At 40.5% G+C, this 22,377-nt stretch overlaps 1 long non-coding RNA gene across 1 annotated transcript; it reads left to right on the top strand.

The window, feature by feature from the left end:
- The first annotated feature begins 101 nt into the window (after positions 1-101).
- Positions 102-21,960, top strand: LOC309699314. The gene is made up of 3 exons (XR_014274303.1): positions 102-150; positions 13,659-13,760; positions 21,650-21,960. It is a non-coding gene; the product is annotated as an uncharacterized lncRNA (long non-coding RNA).
- The last annotated feature ends 417 nt before the right edge of the window (positions 21,961-22,377 follow it).

Raw genomic sequence — 22,377 nt, 5'->3', positions numbered from 1 at the left:
ATATAAACAAGCTAACTTTTTTTCCACTTGATAAAAGTTACCGTGAGTGTTCTCGGTGGTCAGGAACAAATGTAATTGCATGGCAGGATGCTGTAAACGGACCAAACTTCAGCCAGGAGAACAACTGAGATAATCCATCCACAATACGAGGTTAGTCATTCATATACTGCTGCATGGGCTGGGCTGTAGTTACATCCTAAGGTTTTAAAAACTGAGCTTAAATAAATGATTAGCGGTAATAAAAGCTGAGGGAGGTCAACAGTGATCGCTGACTGTTTTAGGAGCTTTTTGAGATCAAATAGAAGAAAATACATAACATTAAACATGTTAACAACACAAATGCCATATTAAACGCAGACTACTTTAGATCCGGAAGTAGGATTCGTCGCGTCATCACTGAACAACCGGATTGCAGTCTATTTCTCATAATGACGACTCCCCTCAAACAAATGACCATAATTTCCTAACCGTAGGGGCTAGAGCGGTCATTCTTACACCGTTTTGTTCAGAAGAGATGGGGGAATCTTCAAGTGTTGACAATTTATCATTAAAATATGAATTTTTAGAGATATATGACATGGATGACTTGTTGACTTAGAAGCCACGAATTCCCCAATATGCAAATTTGAATGCCTCAGGACACATATATGATTGGCTGGGAAGCCGTGCAGGCCCTGATTTGAAAATTTGAATGTCTCAGTCCTCACAGAGGATTGGCTGCCTGGGGACCTGGCAGAAATATATAGAAATACTATGATTAAGCATAAATACTACATTTAGTAGAAATACTATGTTTTAGCACAAATACTATAATTTAGCAGAAATACTATAATTTAGCAGAAATACTATATTAAGCACAAATCCTATAAAAAGCAGAAATAGTATGATTAAGCATAAACACTACATTTAGTAGAAATACTATGTTTGAGCACAAATACTATAAAAAGCAGAAATACTATAATTTAGCAGAAATACTATATTAAGCACAAATCCTATAAAAAGCAGAAATAGTATGATTAAGCATAAACACTACATTTAGTAGAAATACTATGTTTGAGCAAAAATCCTATAAAAAGCAGAAATACTATATTAGGCACAAATCCTATAAAAAGCAGAAATAGTATGATTAAGCATAAATACTACATTTAGTAGAAATACTATGTTTTAGCACAAATAGTATAAAAAGCATAAATACTGTAATTTAGCAGAAATACTATATTAGGCACAAATTCTATGAAAAGCAGAAATAGTATGATTAAGCATAAATACTACATTTAGTAGAAATACTATGTTTTAGCACAAATCCTATAAAAAGCAGAAATACTGTACTATGATTTAGTAGAAAAACTATAAATAATCAGAAATACTATATTTGGCAGAAATACTATATTTTGCACAAATCTTATAAAATAGCAGAAATAGTATGATTTAACACAATAGTAATAAGTTAAACAGAAAAATTGGAAAAGCAAAATGGACAGCTGAAAAAATGCTGAACATGCTGAGGGTCCCTCAAATATACTTGTTAAATGAAAAAATCAGCAAAAAAATGCACAGGGAGAGAGAAGTAAGTTTCTAGGTCAGCCTGGGAGCTGCTGAATTTGAATCCACCAATCAGAGAGCCTGTGTACTTTTTCCCGCCAAAACAGGTGCATCTATTTACACACGCAGCACAGAGAGGCACAGGATTATTGCAGCCTATTTCTCATAATGACGACTCCCCTCAAACAAATGACCATAATTTCCTAACCGTAGGGGCTAGAGCGGTCATTCTTACACCGTTTTGTTCAGAAGAGATGGGGGAATCTTCCAGTGTTGACAATTTATCATTAAAATGTGAATTATTAAAGATATTTGACTTCTAATGCACCATAACTGAGTAGAGCGAAGCAAAAACTGGCTTGACTTGCCCTCAAACAACGCTTTGTAACTCGAAATCTATTTGGAGTATCGATATCATTCTTTCACCGTAAGAGACAGCAGGCTTTGGTGAACAGTCATGGAAATTTTCAGGTCTCTGTGGAAATCCAACAAAAAGTTATGACGAGAGAAAAAAGTGGTTCATTTCCAGGGTTTGAAATTTGAAGAAATCTGAGCGACGGACGAATTTCCTACCCTCAAACAAGTCCAACTCATTTCAGAACGGTAATTCGTGAGAAAGAAATTCTTGAATTGTGAGCGTCACGAGTGTCTGAAGATATACCGGGACAAGCCTCATGTCTTAACTTTGCTTCGTTAAGGAGATATGACGATTCGAATATGCCTCTCATTACAGAAATGCAGCGGTGATTTTGAACAAACTCTCCATTGACTTTATATGGAGAGTTTTCCGACATTGTGTTGGTCTGAGGAGATTTGCAAAAGTTCTATGAATACCACAACAATGATAGTGACATTTTCGGAAACCCAGCAAAAATACCTATGTTTTGATGTATAATTTGTGGAAGTTGAGTGAAGATTGAGCAAGTAGCAAGAAGTTGTTCGGACATGAAGAGAAGACTGCAAAACCTTCAGTGGCACACTGGAAGCCAAGTGCATAGCAACCATAACAACGCATGTATTTTGTGAAAAATCACAATTTTGCAACTGAAAACTTTAAGAGGCATAAAGGTAAAACGGTAAAAGATTTGAAAAAGCTGAATCATACCTGAATAGCCCAATAATTTGAGAACATTTTAAAGTTTGAATGGTTGTTCTACGTGAAAATATGAGGAAGTAGTTAAGTTTCAGAAACAAGCAAATTTTAGCAGAATTGCAGAAGTTTCCCATTCATTTCAATGGGACAAATTAAGCTTAATATTTTAAAAAGTATAATAGTGAAAAATACCAAAAGACATAGCAGGAATTAGCAGAAATAGCAGAATATTTTAAAATTTGAACGGTGAAAATCGGCTGAAAATTGTGGAAGTAGTTAAGTGCCAAAAAGTGTACGGAAGTCCCAAGAGGAACTCAATAGTGTGGATGCCTATTAAGGCATCCACACAATTAGGGTGGAAAATAAGTATTTGGTCACCTCAAACAAGGAAAATCTCTGGCTCTCACTGACCTGTAACGTCTTCTGTACGAAGCTTTTCTGTCCCCCACTCGTTACCTGTATGAATGGCACCTGTTTGAGCTCATCATCTGTATAAAAGACACCTGTCCACAGCCTCAAACAGTCAGACTCCAAACTCCGCCATGGCCAAGACCAAAGAGCTTTCGAAGGACACCAGGAAAAGTATTGTAGACCTGCACCAGACTGGGAAGAGTGAATCTACAATAGGCAAGCAGCTTGGTGTGAAAAAATCAACTGTGGGAGCAATCATCAGAAAATGGAAGACATACAAGACCACTGATAATCTCCCTCGATCTGGGGCTCCACGCAAGATCTCATCCCGTGGGGTCAAAATGATCATGAGAACGGTGAGCAAAGATCCCAGAACCACACGGGGGGACCTGGTGAAAGACCTGCAGAGAGCTGGGACCAAAGTAACAAAGGTTACCATCAGTAACACACTACAACGGCAGGGAATCAAATCCAGCAGTGCCAGACGTGTTCCGCTGCTGAAGCCAGTGCATGTCCAGGCCCGTCTGAAGTTTGCCAGAGAGCACATGGATGATACAGCAGAGGATTGGGAGAATGTCATGTGGTCAGATGAAACCAAAGTAGAACTTTTTGGTATAAACTCAACTCGTCGTGTTTAGAGGAAGAAGAATACTGAGTTGCATCCCAAGAACACCATACCTACTGTGAAGCATGGGGGTGGAAACATCATGCTATGGGGCTGTTTTTCTGCCAAGGGGACAGGACGACTGATCCGTGTTAAGGACAGAATGAATGGGGCCATGTATCGTGAGATTTTGAGCCAAAACCTCCTTCCATCAGTGAGAACTTTGAAGATGAAACGAGGCTGGGTCTTCCAACATGACAATGATCCAAAACACACCGCCCGGGCAACAAAGGAGTGGCTCCGTAAGAAGCATTTGAAAGTCCTGGAGTGGCCTAGCCAGTCTCCAGACCTCAACCCCATAGAAAATCTGTGGCGGGAGTTGAAAGTCCGTGTTGCTCGGCGACAGCCCCAAAACATCACTGCTCTCGAGAAGATCTGCATGGAGGAATGGGCCAAAATACCAGCTACTGTGTGTGCAAACCTGGTAAAGACCTATAGTAAACGTTTGACCTCTGTTATTGCCAACAAAGGTTATGTTACAAAGTATTGAGTTGTATTTTTGTTATTGACCAAATACTTATTTTCCACCCTGATTTACGAATAAATTCTTTACAAATCCTACCATGTGGATTCATGGATTTTTTTTTCACATTCTGTCTCTCACAGTTGAAGTGTACCTCTGGTGCAAATTACTGACCTCTGTCATCATTTTAGGTGGGGGAACTTGCACAATCGGTGGCTGACTAAATACTTTTTTGCCCCACTGTATTAAAAACTATTTAATTTGTAACCTGACTTATACTTTAGGAACTGTTAAAAGACAGAAACAATATGATCTGCTCTCTTCGCTAGCACTCATGATATGCTGCATATGATGAAAGGCACTTGAACTTACTTAGAGATCATTAATTTTTAAAAGCTATTGTCTTTAAGTGACATCTGCAGAATGCACAACGATATTAATTAGGTGGATTTTATCAGAAGGAGGTGGTGGTGTAGGGCCTTCCTTTGCATCATGAACCAGGCCCTGAAACAATATACAGGCCAGAAGAAGAATACACATGTAGGTTGTTTAATTGACTTAACTGTGTGTTGATTACTTTAAGACACTGTTCTTTTTAATTACCATTTCATCTTCATGTAAATGTATATTGTATGTGCTTAACGGAGTTAGAGGCAAAGATATTTGTGAAATGGTACTATTTGTGAAACTACACTATCATTACTTCTGCTCAGTGAGCAATGGCACAAAGGCTATGCTGCAAGCTAGGTTAGTCAGCTACTGAACTGTGTGCCTGTGTGCACGTTGACATAAATGTTTCTATAGTCCTAGTGTCATCATTACTGCAAAAATAACCAACAGACAATGTGAGGATCTTGGTCTGTAGTGGTATTTTGACACAATGCATGATCCTACCTGTTACACAGGCAAACATATATGTAGCCAACACATGAGTTATGTTCCACAAATATCAGCTAATGTTTTATGAAGGCCAACAAGTTTATAGGTTAGAAAATTCAATGTACAGTGCTTAACACATTTATTAGATCACTACTCAGTGTAAAGTTTATGCCACAGCTGCCTTAAATTAAAAGTACTGGTAATTACGTCAATCATTTTTTAATGTTTCTGTAATGGATAATTCATCAGTATTGCACGAGGTCTTTATTATAAATGATATTTTTAATTCTAAAATATAATTATTGAATCTTAAAGAAGTAATAAGCATTACACAATTAAATAAAACTATCAAGTCATTTTGATAACACGTTTTTAAACATACCTGGGTAGCAGAAAAAAAACTTGTGATCAAAAACTTGTTTCACTTGATATTTCTTCCTGAACACTTACTCAAATTTTACTCAACAATGAAATGAATATTACACACGTACTCTATCCACATAAATGTAAAAAATATATTTTAAAACTCAAAATATGTCAGATATATTAAATGGCTTTCAGCAGACCAAATAACAAAAGTCTGCACTTTGCACTATTTTTTTTTTACCCAAAATGAATAAATGCAATATACAACACTGTTCCCGTAAAAGTAAATATGGCGTAAGTTTGCATGGTTTATTTTGGGAGATCCTTATTGTGCATTTTGTACACTTGTATAGATCTGCAGCTTGGGTTTCCACTGTGTATGAGGATATAAAATCAGTACTGTTATACCTTACTGTTCCCGACTCTGTTTCTGTACTTGTTGAATGAGGACTAAAGCATTGTTTTTGTATTATAGCGCATTGTGATCAATGTGGATTCGGTATTTGCAGGTTACTTAAGGGAAATCTTGTCCCTCTCATTTTACCCGTTTAATGAAATTTCCAAGCTTTTGGAATCAAAGGTTAACTAATATATTTTTTTTCTTTTGGCAAGTGGTATAATTTATACAAGAATGTTTACACAATAGCTGTGAAAAACAGAAAAATATCCCTGGTGGACACAGCCTCGGGCTATTTTAGCTCTGCAGTGAGAAACTCCGAGTGAGCGCGAGAGGAAATGGGGTGCAAAAAGGACCAAGATTGACAAGCGAAGTAAAAAACCAAGCAAAAACAAATACTTTTGAGATGTAAAACAATGAACATCTCTGGAACTTTGAAAAATTTGGGCAAAGTGACAGTGTGAGGTAACTTGGGGATGCTGTATGCAGAATGAACCTGCGAGTGGAATAACATGTCACATTTTTGGCTCTACAACAAAGAGAGAGTGTGCCTGGCATGCGAGGAAGGCGTTTTCGTCCTGAGACAGGGAACAGTAGAAATCCATCGCTGTAATGGCGGTAGCATGTCTAGCTGTCCCTCCTCTGTGGCTGACAGATGGTTCTGTCCCACAGGCTCTGGTGCCATGCTGCTCAGAGAGGACAGTGAGAAAGGAGCAGACTGACAGATTAAAACAGAGGGTAGAGTGGACAAAAGCCCTGATAAGTAAAACGGAGCAAAGCTGAAAATAATCATGAAAGTTTTCTTGAGGATATAGGGGCAAAGCTGATGAATTTCAGCATAAAAACAGCTGTCCAAAACTTAAAACCAAGTTAAAGCTGCTAATAACCTGCTTGGACATCTCTTTTCGTGAGGTTTGACTACACAGCTTATTCTCATCTGTGCTGTTATGGATCAGATCCCTGAATGCTTTGTAATGCCAGCATTTCAGTTTTGGCATGGTTCTTCGGCACTGATGGCACTGCCAGACTTCTCCTTTGAGATTGCATTTCCACAATGGTTTCAGATAGCTGTCCATATGAGATGCCCTTGCTGTCCCTCATCCAAATTCTAGCCATGCTAATCCATTGAGTGTTTCCGTCTCCATCATACAGACTGGGATAAAACACAAGTGGTCTTTGACACTTTGAGGGTGATTTATTCAGAGCTGAGGTAAAGGACTCATTGAAGCTTCTTTTGGCTCAACCAAGCTCTCTCCACAAAGCACTCCTCACATATCACGGCAACCTACATTTAGTCAGAATAAATTGCCTCTCCACGCACTGCCAAGGGCTTCTCGAAACACTGGCATAATTTAGTGGCAAGCTTAGGCTAATGCAATCCACCGCGGCCTCCCTTGCATGCCGAGACACCCAATAATGCAACACATGCGACCTGTTATATCTTTAACGGCGCCTTAACCCTCTCGTGTCGAACCGAAAGGCCAGAACGCCAAAAAAAGAACACGGGCTGTGCAGGTGGCTGTAAACCTCTAGGTTGTTTGTCAGAGGACAGGGTGTAGGAGATACATTGACAGGAATGGGAAGGTGAGGAATCATGATGTGCCCACACACACACACACCTCTGGTTACAGGGGTAATGAGACAGCCATGCCAGCCTCTCGAATGCCAATTGTTCAATCGCGGTCAGTCATGAGGAGTCCAAATGAGCCTCCCCCATGCCTCCCACCTGCACTTAAGTCATTCTTTTCAGCAAGCTTGCTGTGTGTGTTGGAGATAGTTGCTCTGCTAGCTAAGGTGATATAAGTCTTTTCGGTTGGACTGTGAGCTAAGAAATTACTCTCAAACGGGAAACTTAATGTTTAGGCTGTGTGTATAGGTTACTTTTGTTAGAAAGACAAGAAAATGTCAGATTTATTCATACACTAGTTTAAGCTAGCTTAGCTTAAACAGATAAGCTAGCTTTGTCTAAGTATAAACTGCCAATGCTCAAGTTTGCACATAATATCTTATTTTTATTGCCTAAATGTGAACATATATGTGGTTTGTTTGTTTCCTAAGCCATGTAACACTGAGCTGTAAATCATTCAGCCATAAAAAAGGCACCTATAACTCAAGGGAAGAAGCAGTGTTTTTTCTGCATATAAGTTACTTAGCAAAGCCCCAGATTTAAACTCTCTTTGTGTCTTTAGCCTATTTGCTAGTAACTAGTAACACATAATTTCCTGTGATTTCTTTAGTTAAATTTATTAAAAATGCCACATATGTGGAAATTATATTTTTCCACCAACAAGGTGATTTCCAAAGAACCATGAGCCAGAAACTTGGCATATCTCAGACTGGTGTGCTGTGCCCTTAGAACATTAGGAAACTTGACAAGTGGAGGACAAAAGAGGAAGTGACAGGCCTAAAAAAAGCTATCTACAGCAGCTTAACTATATCTGAAAGCCATGTTAAGAAATAGGGAAATAAAATATCCAAAGACCTGATACAGGATCTGACAGATGCATCTGGGCCTACAGTTGTTCCATCTACTGTTCACTGAAGCCTCATCAGAATTAGCCTCTGTGGAAGGGTTACTGTCAAGAAAACAAGGAAGGGGAACTGGAAGGTATTCCGAATTACCCAACAGCTGGACTAAAAATCAGTGGCAACAGGTCTTACAAAGTGATGAATCCAGATAAGCAAATCATGGTTCAGCGGCAGGGGTGGACAACTCCAGGCCTCGAGGGCCGGTGTCCCTGAAGGTTTTAGATGTGTCCTTGAACCAACACAGCTGATTTAAATGGATAAATTAGCTCCTCAACATGTCTTCAGGTTCTCCAGAGGCCTGGTAACGAACTAATCATGTGATTCAGGTGTGTTGACCCAAGGTGAGATCTAAAACCTGCAGGACACCGGCCCTCGAGGCCTGGAATTGCCCACCCCTGGTTCAGCCTATCGTCAGTGTGTGCAGGAGAGAGATACAACAGTGAATTGTCCAAACTCTGTTTTTGCCTCGTATGCTTTATTTTGTTGCTCCACATAAAAGAAATGCAGTAGAACTTTGTATTTAAATGACCCTTTAAACTCTTTGTCATTTTTTACATTTAAAGGGATTTTTAATAAACATACTAAAGTCTTATTGGAGCTGCCCATATAAACATAGATGGGTTTGTTCATTTTTGTTTGAGCACAAAAGTTACACACAAAATGGGGAACCACTAATCAAAGCACTGCTCCAAAGTGCTGTTAGTGTTCATAAACTCCACAGGGTATCTTTAAGGTTAGTGCCCACAGCAGCTGCGCTAGACAGGTGAAATAGTCAGTTAATGACTGTGTTCATGCTGATGTATCATTTCAACACCATGTGGTTTCTGGGCTTTCAAACAAAAGAATAAAAAAACGTAAAAGCAGCATTTCGCCTGAAATTCTGACATTTTTCAACTCTGTACTGTGCGTGCATGGTTTCTTATATTACAGTGCATGTGCTGTTTGAGCTTGTGTGCATGTAATTTCATGCTAAATTTTTCATTATATAGCCTGCAAATCTCTCTCCTTTTCATACAGAAATGAATGCACGGCCTCTTCCTCACCTTCAAATAAAGCTACCACTGAAGCAAATATACTACATAAATACTACCACCACTATACAGACAACATACTAGTACACTAGATTCCTCAGTCCCTACTTTACCTCCTTGTCACACCTCTGTTCTCCTAGGTAGGGCTCGGAGCCTTGAAGAGGGGCCTGAGATAAAAGCAGGTTGTGTTCGGGGACCCGGTCTCACCCCTGGGGGAGTGAGTTGAAATAATATTTGATCCCACTCAAAGAGCCTCACGGTGCCAAGTCAAACCGGCCCACAACAAAACAGGAATAGATTGCTTCATCTCCTTGCCTCTCCTTCCCCTGTGTTGCAACCCCATTCCTGACCCATCCCAACTGGGAGAACTGATTTTTATTTGCAATCCAAACATGAATTTTGCACAGCACCATTATTATGTCTTTTACAGTTCACACAGCTTTGTGTGATATATAAAACTTTTATATCTGAGTGCATCCGATTAAGAATTTTTCAAAAGGCCACCCAAAATATTTGGCAGCTACAGTTACGTTGATATGAGAATTTGAAAACTGTAGTTAAAAGACTGAGTCAATGCTGAAAGCTTCGTTCTTTCTGGGTTAACATTAGAAGTAATCATACTGAAAACAAGCAGTACAGTCATCTGTACTGTGAAATTGGTGCTCAGTCACACCAGAGTAAAAACAGGGCAGCGACTTCTTTGTGGCTAGGAAAAAATGGATTCTGTTGAACTTTCTTTTTTTGCTAGACTAATTGTGTCTAGTGAATCTTTGCAGAGCCTATGACCTAACCAGCACCAGCATTTAGAAACAAATCAGATGCTAGGACTTTTTACTCTCCAGGAATTTCCTGACATTTGTGAGTCCTTATGATCATGATTCCTTCTTCCTGGAGGTTTCTTCCTGTTCAACGGGTGTTTTTCCTTTCTGCTGTTGCCAATTGCTTGCTCATAGGGGGTTGTCTGATTGTAGGGGTTTTCTCTGTATTATTTTGGGGTCTTTAACTTACAGTAAAAAGTGCATTGAGATGTTTGTTGTCACTTGGTGCTATATAAATAAAATTGAACTGAATTAAATAGATTTCCCACTGAAACACCTGAAGACAGAAGTGTAGCTCACTTTTTTGAGTGAGTACACCATAGTATACTGCATGCAGCTGTACTTGTGAACATGTACTCAAAATGGCAGATGACAGAATGTGTCCTCCTGTGACTTAAAAGTAACAAACATAAAAGTTCAAAAAGTGAGGCGAGTTACATTTTTACCATCTTTACGAAATCTTCCCATTTGCTTCCGGAAAATATCTTCCACCGATCCATTAAGACTTTAAAAAACATGCCTTATTCTATAACCTTTGTGTATAACGGATGAATCACTGCAAATTTTCAAAGACAAGCGTGCATTAGTGCCGTCTGAACAAAGTCTCTTCATTTAAAAATGCCCCCAGTCATTATCTTCAAACTCTAAAACAACATGCAGACTATCCAGTGATTCAGAGAAATACAATTAAAATAGTCATGAGCAGAAAAATGTTCTTTTTTCCACATGAATGCCCAACTCCTGAAATTCAAGCAGATACTTTGGTGATACCTTCGGCAAATGCAAAACACAGCACCTGTGCTGACATTAATTTGTACCAAAGTGATTAATGTTGTGATAAATGGAGGATCTGTTCTTATTAGATTCTACTCCCAGACCAAAAGAAACTTGTTCGAAGGACTTCATTAATCTTTCAAATGTTAAGAAAAGCACAGGCTGTTCATGGTCAAATAATTGTGCCCAACAAAAAAGAAAAACTGTTTTTTATTCACGTGCAAATGACTAAACATCGCAGCTGAGACCAAGAATACGCGTGGTATTTTTTGACAGTCAGCACGGCGTGATCGATCATGTTGCAAGTTTAGAGAACATTTAAATGTCTTGGGCATAGTAATGAAATACTCCTATTTTATATTGTGCTTTTCCAGTATACATAAAGTCTGAATTATTTTTATAGTCGCATAATAATTTAACCAATAAAAACTTATTGCAGTAAAAGCTGAAATTGTGCTGTGGCACTTTTAAGATTTCTGCTCCTACATTCATTTATTTCAAAGCAGTACTGATAGAGACCTGCATGAGTTTCATGTAGTCTTTCTTCTCAAATCCTGGCTCCTATTTTAACCGTGATGCCAAGAGTTCCAACAGTTTAGTCGGAGATTTGCACTCAACTAAATGTCAGCATGCATTGATATGCATTTAAACAGCCTTTTAATTAGTTAGCTCAAATAATCTATTAGAAACACATTTTTCACTGACCTGCAGATGCCATGGAAACTGAAAGCAGAGTTTACTGCTGGGCCCTATTTGTCCACAAAAACAGGGCTATTTTTTAAAGGCAAACTTGGTTATTGGATCAATAAGCGAGCAGAAGGAATTATAATAGTAATTATTTGATGTGCTCCAGCTGAAATGCATGTGTATGCAGAATTTGAAAAGTACCTCCAACAGATATTGAATCATCTGGTTCATTGAAGTATTTGTTATGGAACATTTAGTTACAAACACAGATCTCATGAAATGGTTTCATTCTTCTCAGTTGCCATGGAACTAAGCATGCAACCCTTCCAACTTTAAGGCTTAAATCCATATAAGCTTACAGCTGATCCATCTAATATTCACTGAAGCTACATCTAAAGTGGAAGGGTGGCTGTCAAGCAGCCATTATTGGGGAAGGGAAACAGGGAGAAAAGGAGAACCAGACTGAAAACAAGTGGTTGGTAATCTTCTCCTGTGGTCTTATGGAGTGATGAATCCAAATATTTGGTGCAAACTGTCATAAACATATACATAAACCTGTCATGGTTTGAGGCTGCCTTTCAGTCAGTGATGTTGGGAATCCTGTTAAAATTGATGGAATTATGAGCAGAAGGAGTTTTGATCCACCACCCAGTACCATCTGGAAAGCTTCTGATTGGCAACAATTTTGATTTTCAAATGAACATACCCAGATGGAAAAACACACAATAGAACACTGTCGGTCATGGATTGGCCTCCCAGGAGCCCAGACCTCAACACTATTGAACCAGGGTGGGATCATCTCGACAGAGACAAGCTTTCAGGAAGTCTGGACAACTATTCCTAAAGAGTGCTTAGAGAAATCAAAAGAAAGTTTGGCCAAGAGTGTTCAGACTGAGGTATAAAGCTGGTCATATCAAATCCACCATGTACATTTGTACATATCATGCATATTCTGTGTGTTTTCACATGTAATATAAAATAACTGAGTGGCGGCACAAGACTTTAGCACAATATTGTAAGCTGAATAACAGTGCATAAAGGGAATCCAGCTGCAGTAGTGCAAATGTCTACAAAAAGCTGAGATGGTAAGACTGTGCTTAGTCCACCACATGATTATGTCTTTACAGTGATTTACACTGTCATACAGATCTCTGTGCCTAGTCTGCACAAAATTTTTCACCCCACCCCCTCCCCACCCAGCCAACCCCAGCAGCCCGCCTCTGCTCTTGGCTCTATACTGCGAGTCCTGCAGCAGCTGGTGGTGGTCCTGCTTCATCAGCAAATCTATTAGAGCAGAAATTGGAGCTCGACATTAGTTTATTAAGGAAACACAATAGGCCACTCAGCTTACAAGGAAAAGGACTTCTCTCTGAAGACACGGCTTGTCGTGAGGAGATCATGACTCATCTGTAGTATGAGATTAGCATTACACGCCATGTTTTCTTTTCTTAATTCTTTCCCATTCAGAAGAATATAGAATGCATGAGACAATTGTGGGATTATCCCGATTATAAACACGCTGGACACATGCGAAGATGCAAATAGCAAAGCATAAAGACGCATAAGCTCCTCCGCTTTAGAGTTTAAATCTGCAGCTTTATAACTGTATCTGGCTCCGAGGACCTGCAGGCTGTTCACCCACTACAGCAGAGAATGACTGTCAAACCTTGAAGAGTTGCCATTAATGTGATCTCTCAAACACGAATGCTACTGCTGCTGCTGCTATGCCTGTGCCTCTCCACCTGCTTGGTATATTGAGCATCACAGCAATCTCGTGTCAGTATTATCACTATCACCAATGCAGTGTACAGAGTCAGTTATAATATATTATGAAGGAAAAGCATGTGTTTGTGTGGGTGTAGTTGCACTTTTTGAGCACCGCAAGTAAAGATACACATCATACTATCTTTTGTCACGCTCAAAGTCAGAGACATAAAAAGCAATGTGACAAAGGTTTGATATTTTTATGCCTTTCCAAAAATGTATATTTGTTTTCCTTTCTAGGCCAATATTCTGTCCAGTACTGCACGCCAACCAGCTCCAGCTTTCCATGCCAATGTCAGCAGGGACGTCATCCCGTCTCTGCCACAGCAGGATGATTTTCAGGTTCCTTTTGTAATTCAAAACTGAAATAAAAAGGAGTGTCCCAGCCTTCGACTACAGGAATCACACTAGAGAAACCAATTAAACACTTCTCTATGAGCTGGAGCCCAGCAGGTTGACGTAACATTTGGGTTCTCAGCAGGTCTGTAGCGTTAGTGCGTACAATAGACTGCTAGAGAACTCTGGTGAATGAGATTAGCTCATTTAACAGTCCACTTAAAACGCCACAGTTTGCCTTAACCAGCCAAAACCCTTGTAACTGCTCCTGAAGGTTTTTCATGTTCGAAGTAGAATAAAGGGCCATGCTCCAACTGATGTTCAGCCAGTATTTTAATCTTCTTTTCACCAGCAAACACCGTGAAAAACTATGGTGAAATGATCAATGAAAAACACGGATATTACATCAGCAGAACAAAAATTACAACTCAAATAAAACATACACACAAAGTAAATGCACCAACATACCGTGTGCGCCTTTCTACTGAACATTCATGAGCAATTGTAGTCCATATCGTCTATATTTCCACCCTTTGCACAGGCTAGCATTCTCTTTCTGGCTCGAGCCTTCAGTCTCTGGTGACACGTGCGCTTAATTGAGCCTCACCCCAAAGCATGCGCACCACAAAGCGCCACACTCAGGCCCACCAGTAGGTGGCGACAACACAACATGAATCCAGATTAAACACCAAATTTTGAACATTGCAATCACATAATAATTACATTTCAATGCGACGGCTACACTGCCACCAAAATTACAAAGGATTTCTATTTACATGTGTTAAACAAAATTAAATCCTGTAATTTTTAATAAATTGACAATCAAACATCAACTTATGTTACAAAAAAAACACTTCTTAAATAAACTTATAGATCACATATTATGTTTGTGTTCTTAACCCTTGTACTACTTCACTGTAGTTTAGACCTTTTAACTAGTACCACTAGTTTCTGAACTGGTCTCTCAAGAAAAGAGACTTGTTTCAAACGTTCACCTTTTTTTCCCAGATCCTTTTGCCCTATTTGGATCTTAACCGTCCGCACTAAACCATCATCATCTTCATTGGCTTCAACCACCCTTGCCAATTTCCACTCATTTCTTGGAATATTGTCCTCCTTTAAAATCACTACATCTCCAACCTGTACATTTTGTTTAGGAGTATGCCATCGTTGTCTTAAACTAATGCTGGTTAGGTATTCCTTGCGCCACCTGCTCCAGAACAACTCTGTTAAATATTGCACCCTCCGCCACCTCTTCCTGGCGTACAAATCTTCTCTTACAAATCTACCAGGAGGCGGAAGTGGCACAGACTCTTTCATTGTGAGCAAATGATTAGGCGTCAAAGGCTCAGCACTGTTGGGGTCGTTGATTGTATCAGTAGTGAGTGGACGATGGTTCAAAATTGACATGGCCTCATAGAAGAAAGTTCTCAATGAGGTGTCATCCAACCTCCCTGTGGCTTGGGCTAGGACAGAACTCATGACATTCCTAACAGTGCGGATCTGTCATTCCCAAATGCCTCCTCTGTGACTAGCTTCAGGAACATTCATTTGAAAGTCACACTGGTTTTTAGCGAGATAAGTAGAAATCATCTCCTTGTCTAATTCCAACAGACCCTTCTTGAACTCGTTCTTAGCTCCGACAAAATTTGTCCCTTGGTCAGAACGAATCTGTCTGACTGTGCCTCTGATTGCTATGAAGCATCTTAAAGCGTTTATAAATGCGTCAGTGGAGAGATCCTCCAACATCTCAATGTGCGCGGCTCTCGAGCTTAAACACGTAAACAATAGGCCATACCTCTTCCATTCCTTTCGACCTTGTTTCGTGTAGAAGGGACCGAAAACATCAACTCCAGTGTAGGTGAATGGGGGCGAAGGATCCACTCTGTCAAATGGCAAGTCAGCCATGCGTTGTTCTTCAGCTGGCCCACGCACTTTTCTACAATTGACACACCCTTTAATGTATTTGGCCACTACCTTACTGCCACCTATGATCCAATAGCCACTTTCCCTGAGTTTGTTCAGAGTTTGGCCTCGGCCTTGGTGTTGCGTTTTCTTGTGACAGTGGTCAAGAACGAGTTGTGTGACAATGCCTTCCTTTGGAAGGATTACTGGATGATTCAATGCAAATGATGCTGAGGATTTTCTCAACCTTCCTCCAACCCTAACCAAAATAGGATCAAGTTGATACATTTTATGAGTTTTTGGTAGTCCAGCTGAGTTTTGACTGAACCATTTGAGCTCTTCTTTAAAGGCTTCCCTCTGTGCTGCCTGGAGGAGTACAAAAGCAGCCATTTGTCTTTCTTTTACACTAATGGGTCCTGAGTTATCTCTCCTTGCAAGTCTTTTAATTCTTGCCACAACGTTAAGAGCTGTATCCCAATTGGAAAATCTTGAGAACCTCTCAAGAAAGCTGTTTTCTTCAAGGGCATTTGTTTTCAGGACCTTTACTTCTGGGTCCCCAACAAGAAGATCAGGGGAATGTTGGTTTGTGACAATTTCCCTTTCCCATAGGAATTTAGGTCCAGTGAGCCAATTCGAGCTTAGCAGATCTGCCACCTTGAGGCCCCTAGACGCGTGATCAGCTGGATTTTGATCAGATTCAATGTAAAACCATTGCTTCGGATCAGTAGAGTCTCTTATTTTCTGAACTCGATTTGCCACAAAGACATGAAAGCGACGAGCATCATTTTTTATGTATCCAAGCGTCACTTTAGAATCTGTCCAGAAAAACTCCTCGTCAATTTTCCGCTCGAGCTCTGCCCTGAGGAAGTTACTTACAGCTGCAGAAACTGCAGCTGCAGTGAGCTCAAGGCGTGGGATAGTGATTATTCTTGTGGGTGCCACTCTGGCTTTACCCATGACCAGTGCACAATGCACGTTCTTATCAGCAACAATCCTGATGTATGAACATTGTCCATAGCCACTGCTGCTGGCATCCGAAAAATGATGCAGCTCAATTTTTTTGACCTTGCCAAAGTTCTCAGGAACAAGGCATCTTGGTATTTCAATCCTTTTTAGATTCTCCAAGTCACCGAGCCATGCTTTCCATTTGGTCTCTAGTGCCGGGGGAATAGGATCATCCCATCCCACTCCGCGCTTGCACATTTCCTGGAGTACTTGTTTTCCTGTCAAAATGTAGGGTGAGAGAAAACCTAACGGGTCATACACACTAGCAACTGTTGCTAGAATTCCTCGGCGTGTGGCTGGCCTTTCTTTGAGGGCTACACTGAATGAGAACACGTCAGCCTCTATGTTCCACTTTACTCCCAGCACACTTTGCATTTGAATTACAGAGTAGTTCAGGTTTACATCTTTGGTCTTGCTGGCTCGTTCTGTTTCTGGGATAATGCTCATGACCTCCTTGTTGTTGCATGCAAATTTGTGCAAGCGCAGTTTCCCTTTTGCACAGACCTCTTGTGCTTCACAGACCAGCTGCTTGGCTTCCCTGACTGAATCAATGCTGATTAGCCCGTCATCCACATAAAAGTTTTTGTGAATGAATCTGGCTGCCAGCGGGTAGTCCTTTTTTTGTTCCCTGGCGAGATACTTCATGCCATAGTTAGCACATCCCGGTGATGATGCCGCTCCAAAAATGTGCACTCGCATGCGATACTCCTTAGGCTCAGTATCTGTATTCCCGTCCTTCCACCACAGAAACCTTAAGAAGTCTCGATCCTCTGGGTTGACATGAAAGCGATGAAACATTTTTTCCACATCACACATAATTGCTATTTGATGCTCTCGAAATCTGCACAAAACCCCTGCCAGAGCATTAATCAAGTCTGGGCCTGTGAGTAGGTGGTCATTTAAAGAGATGCCTTCGTGTTTAGCAGAGCAGTCGAAAACAACTCGAATTTTCTCTGGCTTCCTGGGATGATACACGCCATGGTGCGGAATGTACCATGTGTTACTACCTGATGTGCCATCTGCTTCCTCTGCATCACCATCTTTAAAGACACTATTCATGAACTTGATGTAGTCTTCTTTGTACTTTGGGTCCTTATCCATTTTTCCTTTTAAACGTTTCAAGCGAAACATTGCAAGCTGCTTGTTATTTGGAAGCTGTGGGCGTTCTCTAAAAGGCAGAGGCATTTCTAAATGGCCTTCCTCATTGTAGTGAATGTTCTCATTCAGCATCTCTAGAAACTGAATGTCCTCTTGAGATACACTCCCTTCTTTATGGTTTGTGTCCAGAAAGTCAATTTCAAGTGCTTTAATCACAGAAGCAGGTGTGACAGATGGCAGCTCCTTTACTGTGACACGATGACAGATCCCTGCTGCTCCCATTGAACTTTTCCATGGCTTAATGGCTCCCACGATACTCCATCCTAAGTCTGTCTTTATTGCATAGGGATCATAATCATTTCCTGGTATGACTTCCCTTGGCTTTAGTGCTCTTGCACAGTCGTAACCGATGAGAAGAGCTATAGGACAGTCCAAGAGATCTGGCATTTCATTTGCAATGCTAAGTAGATGGGGCCACTTCTTTGCTGTCTCTCGAGTTGGAATAGTGTGTTTCTCCAATGGAATGTACTCTTGAGTGTAGGTTGGTGGCAAGTCAATGTACTTTTCTGAGTTGTACCCTCTTACCCTCAGTCCATCCACTCTTTGACTAGGTACAATCGAACACCTGTCAGTCATTGTTGTCAGCTTTAGCTTCACTGGTTCCCTGCTTGCCTGTATCTTTTCACAAATATCTTGGTCAATAAATGTGTTGCTGCTTTGGGTGTCTAGCAGAGCATAAACCAATGTCTCTTGATTCTTCGCTGATGAAGAAAGCCACACTGGAACGATCATTGAAGTGCAATCATTGTTGCCCACTCTCACACTGCACGATACGGTGGCTGCATTCTCCTCTTCTGATGGTGGTTCAGGTTCATTTCCCAGTGGAGGATCTTCATGGAGAGGAGAAGGGTGGCTTCGTCTGCAGACATTACATGTTGCTCTCTGTCGACAGTTTTTGGAAATGTGGCCGACTCGCAGACAAGCAAAGCACATATTGTTGTCCCTAATAAACTGTTTCTTTTCTTCAAGCGGCATTGCTGTAAACTTTGCACATTTATAGATAAAATGATTTTGCTTGCAGCAGATACATTCAAGTTTCCGTTTGTTCTGAGTTGAGGAAGGGTTGGGTTTTGATTTTCTTTGGCTCTGAACTGGAGTTGTGTTCTTCACATCTTTAGACCCATTTGCTGATGTCACCAGGACACTGGCCTTCAGACGTTTTTGTTCTTTCTCAGGTTTTTCAAATGTGTTTTTTAAGGCAAACAGAGAAGAAACAGGATTACATGCTATACGCGCCTCTTCAGCCACAAAGTCCTCAAATTCTGCAAACCCTGGATATGCCTTTTCTTCATCCAGTAATTTTGTGACATAACAATTACAGCGGGTTGTGGCCCAGTCAGGAAGTTTCAGCAATATTTTTTGATTTTCTTCACAATCATCTAAAACCTTGAGGCCTTGGACGTGAGGCATAGCATTCTTACAAGAAATGAGGAAATCACTAAACTCTCTCAATTTAAGTGACTCCTTTGGACCAATCTTTGGCCAACGGCTTAGTTTTCCCCTAAAGGCTCTTTGAACTACAAATGGGTGTCCATAGCGTTTGTTCAGAGCATCTCAAGCTTGTTTGTAAGCTTCCTCGTCACTTCGATAAAATGTCCCTTCTAAAACACAGAGAGCTTCTCCACCAATGTACTTCTTCAAGTAGAACAGCTTATGGGCTGAATCTGTGCAGCTAGTCTCGATAAGCGCCTTAAAGCAAGTGCTCCACTCAACAAATTTAAGTGGGTCTCCTGTAAATGTAAACGGCTCTGGCACTGGGAGTCTAGACATTACTAAGGACTCTTTTAATGCCTGCACCAGAGAGAGCTCACTTTCTTTTGGCACCACTTGAGTATCATAGTGAGGGGCGTGAACACTTTGTGAGGTCAGGATGAATTTACCTTCAGAGTGAGGAGGTGCAGTGCTCTGAGGAACTTGGGTGCATGGGGGACTGTTAAGTGGTTTAGGAAGCTGACTGAAAGACAAAGTACTCCTTACTTCACAATTTCTTATTTCAGCATTCATTTTTGATTCCTCTTCAGCATATACATTGTATTCTGCCTGAATGACCTCAAGATCTCTTTGATTTTCCAACATTTTCAATTGCTCTTGTTGAGCTAATATCTCCTTTCTCCGGGCAGATATTTCCATTTCTCTGTTTATTTCAGCTTGCTTTGATGCCAGTCGTGCTGCTGCCTCTGCTTTCCTTGCAGATACATGACTTCCTTGCTGACTATGGCTGTGCTGGCTATTTCTTCCAGCTCTAGACACAGTTGAGCCATAAATTGATTCTGCACCTTCTCTTTGGAGTAACTGAAGGAGTGATTCTTTTACAGCTCCTGCATCAAACTCTTTGTCAACATCTGCGTAACGCCTTTTCAGAAGTATCATCATCTCAGCAGAAACTGAAGTACAGCTATCCATCTTTCTTCTCATATCTTGAGATGGTGTAGTCAGTGCACGTAAAGCCACATAATCTTGCTGTAGGTCTAACTCACATTTTTCTACTGACTTGATCATTTCAGCTAATTCTGCTTTAGAACATTCTTCTTTAAGTTTGGACCTAGTGAGCTGAATTTCTGCCTTAAAGTTTAAATATGTTGACATAAACTTTCTTTCTTTGCTTGTTATCTCTGTCTGTTTAAACTCACGCATTTTTTCTGTTAGTTGCCTTTGACGGTCTGTCCGTCTCACCTCTGCGTCAGGTTTAGATGATGGCTGAGGCAGCCCTATTTTGTGTATTTCAAGGTCTCCATAAATTTCTCCTATGCGTGCTTCAACTTCTTCTCTTTCTGCATCTTCAAGTTCAGTTTCTAATTTCTTTTCTAACTGTGCCTTTTCATCTTCTAAGGCTATAAGTATTTGCTCAAGGATATGAGTTTCTTGTGTACTCTGCTCCATTACAATGTTTTGAACCAACAACTTAGGACAATAAAAGGAAACTTACCCAGAGTACACTACCTTAAATATCAAACAGCACAGTAATAAACTTTCAATAAATGAACAAATGTACAATATCTACACCATACAATTTTCTTTTTGGCCTTTTCTTAGATCTCTTTATGCAGTTCAAACGTTTCGCTGATGTAAGAACTCACAGTCTACTCTTCCACGTGGGCTGCCGTCTTGGAAGAATGGCGTGCAGGGCTCTGGCTGCTTGCTCCATAACAGGCCACGTTTTTCACTGTAACTGCTCCTGAAGGTTTTTCATGTTCGAAGTAGAATAAAGGGCCATGCTCCAACTGATGTTCAGCCAGTATTTTAATCTTCTTTTCACCAGCAAACACCGTGAAAAACTATGGTGAAATGATCAATGAAAAACACGGATATTACATCAGCAGAACAAAAATTACAACTCAAATAAAACATACACACAAAGTAAATGCACCAACATACCGTGTGCGCCTTTCTACTGAACATTCATGAGCAATTGTAGTCCATATCGTCTATATTTCCACCCTTTGCACAGGCTAGCATTCTCTTTCTGGCTCGAGCCTTCAGTCTCTGGTGACACGTGCGCTTAATTGAGCCTCACCCCAAAGCATGCGCACCACAAAGCGCCACACTCAGGCCCACCAGTAGGTGGCGACAACACAACATGAATCCAGATTAAACACCAAATTTTGAACATTGCAATCACATAATAATTACATTTCAATGCGACGGCTACAACCCTGATGTTAGGAAATGAAGTGCCGCAAACAAATTGGTTTTAATTTGTATTCCTCTTTGTGCCAGCCTTTTTTCTTCACCACTTCTTTTTTTCCCACGCTGTCAAATTCGGCTCTGTCAAAGTGTCAGTGTCACTTATACCTTGTTACCTTGTCTGCAATCGCTCTGGCTTTCAGGCCACTTCCAGGCATCCACGATCCCCCATCTCTTGTCCTGGGTGCCTCATTTAAAATCTCCATCAGCCATCTGCTTACTCTCCACCACCACTGACCAGACTCCGGGAGCTCCAGTCACCATCTTCTACCTCCATCTAGGATTTTGCTGTGTGAGTCTGACTGCCAGAAAACACTTGAATTTTTGCATATTTTCCTTCTTGCTGTGATTTTTGCTCTTTTCCTTGATGTGATCTCTACGTATTGACTTGTGCCTAGACACAGTGACGTTCATCTTTCAGCTTAGATTTAGTCAGCGTGTTGTATGCGTCTCATAGACTTCTATGCTTAACCTTCAAACATTTGTTTTTCTTTTTTAAGTAAACACAAAACACCATAATAGCATCGCGTCCTAGCTTTGTTCCCGCTGTATTTTTCTGTTATTGCTCCCAAATCACCGCCGCCACAACGTTAAATCAACATGAAATTGCCAACTTTAAAAATAACCCAGTGCCAAAGTTAAATCACTTAAAACGAGTATACTCATTAAAGCTGTAATAGTTGTTCTCCTAAAGATATTAGTGTTCTAAAAGTGGATTGCATGAAAAAAGGAAATCAACTCTGAATTCCATTAAAGTCACAGATATTAAAGCTCCAGAAAGGAAAAGAGGATGAGTCGGGTGTCGCGCGCTGTTCCACAAAATGCGTCTCATTGAATGAAGCTGTTGTTGGTCAGGAGAATTCTAAACGCG

The sequence above is a fragment of the Aulonocara stuartgranti genome, assembly GCF_965226115.1.
Source record: "Aulonocara stuartgranti genome assembly, chromosome: 22".
Classification (NCBI taxonomy): domain Eukaryota; kingdom Metazoa; phylum Chordata; class Actinopteri; order Cichliformes; family Cichlidae; genus Aulonocara; species Aulonocara stuartgranti.
This window is presented reverse-complemented; position numbering and strand designations above follow the sequence as displayed.